Here is an 11,938-nt window from a genome sequence, read left to right as displayed (position 1 = left end):
TCTTCACTTGGCTTCCAGGTACAAACCAGCAGGGTCTCTCCTGGATCAGGAGCTATTCCTGTGCCTCTGGCAGCCCAGCCAGTCCAAAGTGCTCACTGACGGCCACAACGTGCAGCAGCCACGACCACCAAGGGCTGTGAGCCTGTTCCCAGCCTGTAAAAATAACAAACAGCTCCCTGAGCAGCAGCAGAAGCTCAGTTTTCCACGTCCCAGCCCCTGGTGGCTCCCCCTACCCCTCTCTGAGGCTGGGTCACGTTGCAGGGGATGGGTTCCAGAGGGGTTGGGTCACTTTGTGGTTTGCCCCCGTGGGTCTCTCCAGCTCCCTCGTTTGCAAAACAGCCCCTCTCAAGTTCAGCTGACACTGGCCAGCCTTCCCAAAGTTGTTGGCAGAGGATGGACAGACAGACAGACAGACAGACTCGTGCTATGGTCCCATAAGCTCTGTTGCTGTGGGATCCAAGGCTTGGAAAACAAATTCCAGCAGTCCTGTTTATTGTGCTCCTCTTTACCCTGAATCCAGAACAGTCTTCCAGGGGTGGGAAAATCCATCCCACCAGGGTGGTAGAAAACAGCAGCACCTTGCCACAAACAATTTCAAGGGGAGCAATCCCAGTTTTGGACTGAGGCTGGGGGAACACTGTTCTGAGAGGGAGGAGGGCAGAGATTGGTGCCTTGGATGCTGCTCAGGGTCTTGGGGAGCCTGGTGCCAACTTCTCCAGTTGGGCTGAGGGCAACAATGCTGCTCTCCAGCCCCACATGCTGAAAATAACAGCAGTTGAGTGGTGCAGTTTTGCATGGGCAAGCACTTGAGCTACTCTGGAGTACCCAAGCCACAATTAGAAGTGTGGCCTTGCAAGAGGAACCTTTTTCTTTCCCCACAGCTCCACAAAACTGAGCCCAGCAGTAGCCACAGAGAATGTGGGGAGGGGAATAAGTGTCTGGTTCAATCTGTCTTCTCCTGCTGTGTCTTTTCTTGTGGGGCAAAAAACCACTTGGTGCTGTTAATGTGATTAATAAGCCATCCTTGGAGTCTCTGCCACATCCTGTACACGCTTCCAGGCAGAAGTGAGCAGTCAGCAAAGCCTGCACACTGCCCTGCTCCAGATGGGAGCCATCGGCTAGGAAAGCACGAGCAGAAGGACTCAGCTCTGCAGTGGGGAGGCTGCAGTGGGCACCCAGAGCCCCCAGACCTTTGCACTCTGAGCTGAGAGTGGCCAGGCCCAGCAGTGGCCAGAGGGTGCTAAAATGGGGCTGTTTTTTCTAACAGCTTGTTGAAAAGGAGCAGGGAATTTCAGCATTACCTTGCAGGGAGAAAATATGTATACAGCCCTTCACTTCATACTAATATTTACCCCCAGATCCTGTCACGTCAGGGTGCCTGTGACGATCACACCCTGACCCAGAGCCCATGGCCTCACCAGAGATCTGCGAGTGCTGCTGGAAAAGGAGCCTGAGGCTCACACCACACCACAAAATCGGCCCAGGGGACAATGGGCTCACACCCTCACTGCCCTGTGCTCATGGAGTGCCAAACCCACCTTGTTCCCAAGTGTGCCAGCCTGGGGATGCTGCTGTCCAGGAACCACCCTTTGTGCAAGGGAGCTGGTGGAGATTCAGCTCTGAGAAAGCACCTTGGTGGCCCCAGTGGTGTTTTGTGGGCTGGGAGATGGAGGGAAAGATGAATCGACAGCTAAGGCATGGCCCAGGGTGTGTTCCTGGTCCCCTTGTCCTGCTCCAGCTCCAGGAAAACCTCTCCATCCACACCAGGGGCCACAGGGCCCAGTGCTCCTGCCCAAGGCCTGTCACAAGCTGGGCAATGGTGGCCCCACCATGCTGGTGGATCAGAGGTGACAGGCTGGGATCAGACAGGCGTTCTGGGATCAGAGGTGACACCTCTGCACCGTGTGTCTGTGTCCTGCTGGATACTCCTGGTGACAGCTGAGGGCAGGGCCAGAGGGTCACTGTGAGGGACAGGCAGGAACGCAGCTGCAGAGGGGAGATTGGGAAAGAGAACATGCAATAACTGCACTGTTGAAATTCCTTTTTTAAGGAATTTCCTTTCAAATTAATTGAAATTCCTATGAAACACCGTCCCATGGAAGCTGGCAGTAAGGAGAAGTGGCTGTGGGGGTGGCACAGGGTGAAGGATGAGACAGAGCTTGCAGATTCCCACCAGCCTGAAGGACATGTCCCTTCTTCCTCTGTGTTATCTGCACCAGGACAAGAGCCAGGAGCTCCAGGTTTCCCTGTTTGAACTCCACCACTGCCACCCTCACCAGCGGGGGCGTTTTGGTGGCTCCTCGCTCTGAGCAAAGACCTCGGGGAGAAGAAAAAAAGGCAGGAAAACACCCTGGCAGGCCAGAGAGGCTGACACTGAGCAGGAGCCAGCCCTTCCTTCCGCGGCCGGCTCCTCTTCAGCTGCCACGGCTGATCTGGTTTATCTGAGCGGCGCGGGATGTAAACGCTGTCAGCGCCGGCCGGGATTAATTCCCGGCAGTTTGGCAGCCGAGATGAAATAACAGCGCTGCGAGGGGGGGAGAAAGGGGGGAGTGCACATCTCAGACTGAAAAATCCTCCTGGGTAATTTACAGCCGGGTTTCTCTTCTCCCAGGCACTCCTGAGAGAGAGCAAAGCCGGGGGCAGAGGGAGGATGAGGAGAGGACCAGCAGCAGCAGGAGGAGGGTTGCAGGGAGGGGAAGGATTGGGAAACCACGCTTTCTCCACGCTCAGGAGCTGTCCCCGCAGTGCCAGGGACACGGTGGGGTGAGGCCACAGCCCACAGCCCCCAGCCCAGCCCAATCAGCCCCAGGACCCCCGGGTGCTGCTGAAGGAAGCAGCGCTGAGGGCACCGGGATGCTCCGGACACCGGGATGCTCCGGATGCCTGAACCTCGAGAGGTGGCACCATGCCCAGACAGAAGCCCCCTCTGTTCCCCCCTGGCCCAGGGGCCACTCCCAGCCCCGCTCTGATGAGCACCCACTGCCCTCTCCTTGGGGAAAAAAACACCAAAAAACACATTCTGGCTGAATATCCCTGTAAGAGCCTAAATGAGACATGCGGGACTCCAGGCTGCTCTCCAAAATGCAGTTTATTGTATCCAAGAGGTCAGGGTCGTGGGTGACAGAGCTGTGCCTACAGCCTGTGTGAGCTCCAGCTGCAGGCAGGCCTGGAGTCCTGCATCCCTCATTCAGGCTCATACTAATGGTGCCCCGCATTGGGCAACACTGTAAGAGCTGAAATGAGGGATGCAGGACTCCAGGCAGCTCTCCAAAATGAAGTTTATTGTATCTAGGGTGCCACAGCAGTCCAGGGTTGTGTGTGACAGAGCTGTGCCTACAGCTGTCAGCTCCAGCTGCAGGCAGGCCTGGACACCCTTTGGTTTTGGTTACAATGCATTCTAGACTTTTCTTTGCTGAACATCTTAATACAGTAGAACCAATCTGTCCCTTAACTTTCATCTATAGCCTATCATAACTACTATAATTACCATATTCATGTTACTGTTCTCCAATCACTAAAAGTTAGTACATTCCAGTTTAAGCTAGAAGTTGTTTTTCAGTTTTCTTGCAGTGGAAAATTCTGAGACCATTTTTCTACTTGCAACATTTGCTGCCTTGTTTGCCTGTGTTATCTTTCTGCTTGGTACAAACATCTGCTTGTTTGAGGTGGGTTTATCCTTTGCTCTAAGTCATAAAAACCCCTTCTAACTAACACACCCTTTGCCTCCTTGGTTAGCCAGTAAGACTGGCTCAGCAATTCTTTTCTTCTATATCAAAACTTGCTTCCATCTCTATCCCTTCATCAGACTCTACATTCAAAAATCTTTCTGCTAAGCATTCATATCTGTGAGACTTTCCTGTCAAACTTTCATCCTTCCCAACATCTCCCCATCCCTCACCAAGAGATCACCCAAGGACTTCGCTGCTGAGGAGATTCCCAGCCCAAAATAGGTGGGACTGTCACTGCTGTTTATTACAAATCCTTTTCGTAAATTGACAAATGTATTTTCTCTAAAGGAAAGCTTTGGAAAACTGCCCCGTTGATGTTCCAAACAGGTCCTGAATTAAAATAACCATCGGACTCTGCCACATTGCTATAGTTTATATTTATACAGCAGAGGGATTTGGTTTGAGGATACTTTTCTAAGGAATAGTGTGGTTTTCATTTACTTTCTTTGGATATTTAAATAAATAACCACAAATGCTTTCACTTATTTTCATTGTTTTCTTGGTAGAGGATTGGCTGGGCTAAAAGCCAGGCAGTGCACGGGAAGATAAATTGATTTATTTTGAACTTAGAAAACCCATGCCCCATCTGTCTGCCAAGAGCTGCACACCACTCAGGGCACTGCAGCCAGCAAATCATGATTATACTCAGGATTTAATAAATTTTTTTCCTATTTTATATGTACCTACATAAAATGTAGTCCCTGGCCTGCATCTGCCAGGGCACTGGCTGACATCCACACCAGGTGGAGAGGTGAAGGGAGGGTGCAAAATGCAGGAAGCAGATCCTGGAAATGATACTGTCAGTTTGGGGAACCTAATTTAAAAATAATCCTCATGGTGGTGGCTGAGGAGGAGATCAGTGAGACTGTGGTTGTTCTCTGCTCCATACAGAGAACAACCTGTGCCATGGCTCCCTTTTGAATCAGGGGCTGGTAGAGGGTTTGGGTGATGAGAGAAAGGCTTGGTGTAGGATTGACAGGGGGTGGGATGGTGGGGATGGATGGAGATGAGAGATCTCTGCAGCCAGGGCTGGAACCTGGGGTTCATTGCAAAGGGCCTGGGTGCAGGGCCCTGCTGGGAGCTGCCAAACACAGCTCAGAGCAGGCTGAGAGAAGAGAGGGGGAGAGAGGATGAGAGAGTGAGAAAGTAAAAGGGGTAAGAGCTAAGAGGGGCAAGAGAGTAAAAGGCAAGAGGGCAAAGTTCCCATTACAATACCATAAATCTTCTTCTGTGTTGAATATTCTGATTCTCACCAATTTAGTACAAGGTACAAATCCTATAGCATTTACATACAGCCTATAAAAATCATTACATTACCATACTGTGTTACATTTTAAACCCTAAAAACTCCTCTTTGGGCCCCATCTGCCAAGCTGGCAGGGTCTGCTCTGACCCTTGGGCCTGTCTGCAAGCAGAGGGTGTTGTTTCATCAAAAGGGGATCACCTTCAGCTGGCCACACCATTGTTTTCCAGTTGTTCAGTAACTGAGGGATCTCAAACCTTGCTTTCATTTCAATCTCACTTATAGTTTCCATATTCTTCAAATCTTTTGCCAGACAATCATATTTATAAGGCTTTCCTGTTTCATCTTTCCCAACAGCTTGGGGTGCTTGCAGAGGTGCTGTGCCTACAGGTTCCCGTGGAGAGAGGGGTTTCCAGCACACACGTGGGGCTGCTAGCAACGCACAGGGCAAGTGCCTGTCCTGGCAGCCCAGCCTTGCTCTCTACCAAGCCCCCATTTCCCCTGGGATACCGAGCCCCCCTGGCCCCCCGGGCTGATGGAGCTCTGCCTCTGCCCAGCCCAGCTGCTGGGTGAGGCTGGGCTCGGCAGCGGGGAGCTCTCGGGAGGTGAATGCGGGCGAACACGGCGGTGAATGCAGGCGGACACGGCTCTGCAGCCTCTGCCCAGCCAGCCCGGCCCCGCCGAGCCCCGCACGCCGGCAGGAGAGCCCTGGGAACGCTGGATAAATAGCAGTGGGCGAGGAGGATGGCTTCGCAAAGGTCAGCGCTTCCTCCGTGCCGCTGTGAACTCGCCCACTTGTGTTACAGGGCTTGCAAGGGTCGCAGGATGAAGAGAGAGGCGAGAATGTTGACTTCACGTTCAGAAGGCTTGATTTATTATATTATGTTATATATTACATTATGACTATACTAAAAAGAATAGAGAGAAAGTTCTCAGAAGGCTAGCTAAGCTAAGAATAGCAAAGGAATGAATAACAAAGTTCTGTGTCTCAGCAGAGAGTGAGACCCAGCTCTGCTGTGAGTGGTCAGCAAATCCAAACATTTACCCGAGACCAATCACGGATCCACCTGTTGCATTCCACAGCAGCAGATAACCATTGTTTACATTTTGTTGCTGAGGCCACAGCTTCTCAAAAAGAGGAAAAATCCTAAAGAAAGGATTTTTATGAAAAGATGGCATCCTTGGAGCCATCCCCTGCCCCAGCCCCGCTGCCAGCACCTCCCGCTGGCCCAGCCCCACAGCCACGGGCACAAACAGCTCCCCACCGAGCCAGGCTGTTCCCAGCTTTGACTCTGACTGAGCACTCACTAGAAGGAAAATTCCCAAGCCTGGACTATGCTAGGTTATTTCACAGAGTCCCAGAATTTGCTGAGTTGAGGGAGCAGGCAGCTCCCAGCCTCCTGACCTTTCCTGCTCCACTAAATCACTCCAGAGTCCTCCCAAGAGTTTATTCTTTGAGAAAGCAATAAGAGAGGAGGAAACCCCAGAAGACAAACTCCCACCAGCCTGCCTTTGATTACATTTGATATTGTTTTATTTCTTAATGCTTTCCCACTGCAGGCTGGCCGAGGAGGGAGGGAGGGAGGCCCAGAGGGCAGGAGGAGGCAGTGCTTGAAAAGGGTAAATATACAAATTTTCCCACTAATATCTGTGCCTTAGGGTGGCTCAGTGAGGATCTGAGGGTAACAGTGGCTCTGGAGATGGGTGTTGGGGTCCCCCATTTGCCCAGGCTGGGAACTTGGGGTGAGCAGGAGCATCCCCATCCCTGCTGGGGTGCCAGGGCATGGGACAGCTGCAGAGCATGGCATGGTGGGCAGTGGGTGCTGGTGCCCGTGTCCCTGCCCCTCGATGGCTGAGGCAGGTGAGAAGGACACCACAAGCTCCATGTGCCACACAGCCAGGTGACACCAAGCCAGGTGACACCACTGGCATACAGAGGGGTGGCACCACAGCCACCACCCCTGTGATGCCGGTGGGGAGACTTTAGAGGGGCTTTCCTTGTGCTCTGCCCTCCCAGAACCAGACCTGAGCTCCCAGTTTGCCCAGCAGGAAAAACTTCTGTCTGTGCATGATGCACCAGGAGCCACCAGGAGCTGGGCGGGGGTGGCAGCTGCGACACCCGGAGTGGCACCGGAGGGAAGGAGGTGAGAGGGAAGGGAGCGATGGCAGAGGCTGAGCATCCCCTGCTGCTGCTGGAGCAGCTCCCATCCATTCCATGCCTTCCACCCGGCTCGGAGCGCGGCCACGGGCTGGCCTCTGCCGTTCGCAGCGGGAACAGCAGGGCGGCTCATCCAGCTGCTCATCCAGCTGCTGGCAATGCCCCCGGGGGGAAATTATGTGTCTGACTCTATGGGTACCAGAAGGCTAATCAATTACTTTATTATACTATAATATACAATATATAATATATAATATATAATATATAATATATAATATATAATATATAATATATAATATATAATATATAATATATAATACGTTATACATTATACGTTATAAGTTATATACCATATACTATATATGTTATATATATTATATATTATATATTATATATTATATATTATATATTATATATTATATATTATATATTATATATTATATATTATATATTATATATTATATATTATGTTATGCTATGTTATGTTGTATTATATCATATCATATTATATTACATTTCATTACATCACATCATATCATATTATATATTATTATTATTACCTTATTACACGATATTATAGTATAATAAATATACTATATACTATAGTATATTATCATTACGCTATACTATATTATTCTAAATTATATTGCATTGCATCTGAACTGAATATCTACAAGCACTCGACTCAATTGTACAGAATTTTGTGACTGCTAGCCGACAGTCACAACACACACACACGTGGATTCAATTGGTTAATGAATTAAAACACTCACATTAGAATCTAATTAAGCAAATTCCTTCGGTAAATAATCCTCAATGCATTCTACTTGTTCTAAAACACAGGAACAGTAAATTAGATAAGAATTGTTTTTTGTTTCTCTGAGGTTCAGAGAATGTGAATGCTAGAAATATCCTTGGGAAGTTGTGCCTTGCTTTTCTCTGTAAAATATGGCTACAGTGGGACGTGGTGGGGGTGGGACATGGAGGGTCAGAACCAGGGGGAGGCATGGGGCAATTCTGTCCCCTCTGTGCAGGTTTGCACCCCCAGGTTGTGTCCCCAGAGATCAGGGGATGAAGGGATGGGGGGACCAGGTGTCCAGAGGGGCTGTGGGGACACAAACCAAACCCATCTGCCTTCGTGTGGGAGCAATTCAAGGCAAGCAGAGGGGTCTCACATCCATATGGGGTTCATAAAGAGCCAATAATGGAGGAAAGAATCCTGGAGATTTAAGGAAGAAGTTGGAAAGACAAGAAAATCTTGGACTGCAGCCTTGGGATGGGAGTGTGCTGGTTTTACAACACAAAAGCTCTGAGGCTGTGGAAACTGGGATCTTTTGTCCCAAGCATCCTCATGACACTTCCTCTGAAAAGTCACTGGAGCTGATGCCAAGCTCCTGGAGCTCCTCTGCAGGTGGAGGCCCACATAAAACACTATTCCCAATTCCATCCAGTTCCAGCACATCCCATAATACTGGCCCTTTCCACCTGTGTCCTACAACCCTGGTTTTTCTGTTTCTGTTGAGAGGGAAGATCAAACCCACAGGATGCAGAGCTCCTTTTCGGGGAGCAGGAGCCTCTCGGCTCCATCAGCTCTCCCAAAACACAACAGGGTTGATTGTCGCAGACATTTCTTCACAGAAATCCTTTCTTTGGGATTTGTCCATCTTCTGGGAAGCAGAGCCCCAGAAAAAGAATGTAAACAAATTGTTATCGGCTGCTGTGAAAATGTGGCAGGGGTTCCTGTGATTGGCTCTTCTTCCATGTGTACCATTAAGGGCCAATCACAGGAGCAGCTCAGGGGAGATTCCCTGAACACAGAACTTTGTTATTCATTCCTTCTATTCTATTCTTAGCTTAGCAGTCTCTGCAAGCTCTCTCTTTATTCTTTTTAGTATAGTTATAATGTATCATATATTATATATCAATAACTCAGGCCTTCTGATCAAGAAACAAGATTCTCGTCCTTCTCTCACCCAGTGACCCCTTAAGGTCACTGTAATAGTTGATGCCCCACGTCACAGCCTCACTGGCCCCCTGGGTTTGTTCAGCAGTATCCTTGGGAGGAAAAACCAGCTGCCATACCTTCCTACAACATATCAGAACAGCAACAGAATCATAGGGTGGTTTGGGTTGGAAGGGACCACAAATCCCATCTGCTGTTACAGGACACAAGGCCAAGGAAAGCGGGGCTCAGTTTGCCCCTGAAAATCCTCTTTTAAATCCCCCGAAACCCTTCCTGCTGTGGTTTCTAGAGAAGCCTGATGCTGCTCAGATCTCCTGCAGTGCTCCTCCACACCCAGGGACAGGACCTGCCCCAGCAGCAGCCCCTGCCAGCCTTGGGTGGGCAGCGAGCAGCAGCACCTTGCTGGCTCTGGGCTGTGGGGACAGATCCCATGCTGGAGGGTTTCCTGGCATAGGAGGGAGGAAAATCTCTTGCTGAGAGATCCCAGCTCTGGGCCCAGCACATCACCCTGCACAGGATGGTCTCCCAACCCTGGGACACACACTGCTGTGTCCCCTCCCTGCCTTCCCTGGAGCACAGACCAGCCAGAGCAGTTGTGGCCAGGCCATGGAGCCGTTTGCTCCACAAAGGGAAGTGCTCTGCAGAGCGTCTCCCCAGCAGTGATGCAACACCCTGTGCTCTCTGCCTTGGGGTTTTTCAGTCATTTCTTTTGCTTCCTTATTGCCCAATGCTCAGCAGGGCTGGCACAGGTGGCAGTTACCCTCCTCTCCTCCCCTCCGTGGGCTTTGCCATCCCGCCTGGCTCCTCCATGGAAAGACACATCCCACACGATACAAGCTTGGAGCGGGATGCAGGAAGGGGCATAGCAGTGACAGCCATTGTTTATCCCACCCAAAGGTTGCTGTGTCCCTTCCCAAATGCCAGGAGAAGACCTGGCACCTTGGCACAGGTCCCTGCTTGCCACCTGCACCTCACCCTTTGCTCACCCCTGAGTCACGGGCAGGGAACACCCCGCGTCGGGCTGTGTGTGCCCAGACACCCACCCTGGCACCTGCCCGGCTCTCCCTGCTCCACCCGCTCCCAGACACGCCTTCAAAGGAGCCGGCAGCAGCCAAAAGCTTCCCCACCCTCCCTCCCTTCCACCAGGAACTCCGATTTGCTGAGCGTGAAGCCGTGGAAGGCCGAGAGGGCTGATGAGAGCACGAGCTCAGCGCCCAAACAGGCACCAGTGAATGCAGGCTGGGTGTGCAGGGAAAAGAAATGTAAGGGGAAATTGTAGTTTTGGACAGCAAGGCATAACATTCCTCATCCTGCCTGGTGCCAGCTGTAAATTCAGCGTGGAACCAGTAGCTAGCTGTGAATCAAGAATTTATTTTGTGGTAAAATCCAGGGCATATTGTCCTGCATAGACCCCTCAGCAACAAAACCGTGCCAAACCCGATCTGCAAAGGCGTCTCCTCAGCCCCCACATCCTGCCAGCACCAAGTGTCCCCCTCAGCGATGGAGGGAGCTGAAGTGAGGCTGTTGTGGAAGAACAGCCCAGCGCTGATGGTGATGGAGCAGGTGCAGCTCCCGAGGGGCTGAGCTGGCCAGCCCCGGGTGAGTCAGGCTGTGAAAGCCGACAGGACCGGCCCCGCTGCCCGCTGCCCCAGCCCGGCTGGGCGGGACATGCCCGGGCCCGCCGAGCCACAGGGCTGTGCCAGCCTATCCCTGCCTGCACCCCGGAGTGCCCACCGAGCCCGGGGCTGTGCCAGCCCATCCCTGCCCGCACCCCGCAGTGCCCACCGAGCCTGTGGGCTGTGCCAGCCCATCCCTGCCCGCACCCCAGAGTGCCCACCGAGCCCGGGGCTGTGCCAGCCCATCCCTGCCTGCACCCTGCAGTGCCTACTGCTGGAGTGTGGGGTCAGGGGACATCCCTTAGAGCCCTTATGGTGGCCAGGTCCTAATACTGAGAGTTCTGATAGTGACCAGTCCTGATGGTGACTGGTTGTAAGAATGATCAGTCCTAAAAGTGGCTGATCCTAACAGTGACCAGTCCTAATGGTGACCAGTCCTAATGGTGACCAGTCCTAATAGCGACCAGTCCTAACAGTGCTTAGTTTTTATAGTGGTTGATCCCAATAATGCCCAGTCCTAATGCTGACCAGACCTAATAGTGACCATTCCTAATAATGACTGGTCCTAATACTGAGAGTTCTGATAGTGACCAGTCCTGATGGTGACAGGTTGTAAGAGTGATCAGTCCTAAGAGTGGTTGATGCTACCAGCGACCAGTCCTAATAGTGACCAGTCCTAATAGTGACTGGTCCTAATAGTGCCTAGTTTTTATAGTGCCTTGTCCCAATAATGCCCAGTCCTAATGCTGACCTGTCCTGATAGTGACCATTCCTAATGGTTACAAGTTCTAATAGTAATGGGTCCTAATAGCGGCCAGTTCTAATAGTGACCAGTCCTAATAGTGCCTGGTCCTAATAGTGCCTAGTTCTTATAGTGGGTGGTCCCAATAATGCCCAGTCCTAATGCTGATCAGTTCTAATGCTGGCCAGTCCTAATAGTGGCTGTTCCTAGTATTGACCATTCCTAATGGCTACCAGCCCTAATAGTAACGGATCCTAATAGCGGCCAATTCTAATAGTGACCAGTCCTAATAGTGCCCAGTCCTAATAGCATCCAGTCCTAACAGTGACCAGTTCTTATGGTGGCTGGTCCCAATAATGCCCAGTCCTAATAGTGACCGTTCCTAGTAATGATCATTTCTAATGGTTACCAGTCCTAATAGTGCCTGGTCCTAATAACATCCAGTCCTAACAGTGACCAGTCCTTACAGTGGCTGGTCTCAATAATGC

The sequence above is a fragment of the Zonotrichia albicollis genome, chromosome 19 (assembly GCF_047830755.1).
Source record: "Zonotrichia albicollis isolate bZonAlb1 chromosome 19, bZonAlb1.hap1, whole genome shotgun sequence".
NCBI classification, from domain to species: Eukaryota; Metazoa; Chordata; class Aves; order Passeriformes; family Passerellidae; genus Zonotrichia; species Zonotrichia albicollis.
This window is presented reverse-complemented; position numbering follows the sequence as displayed.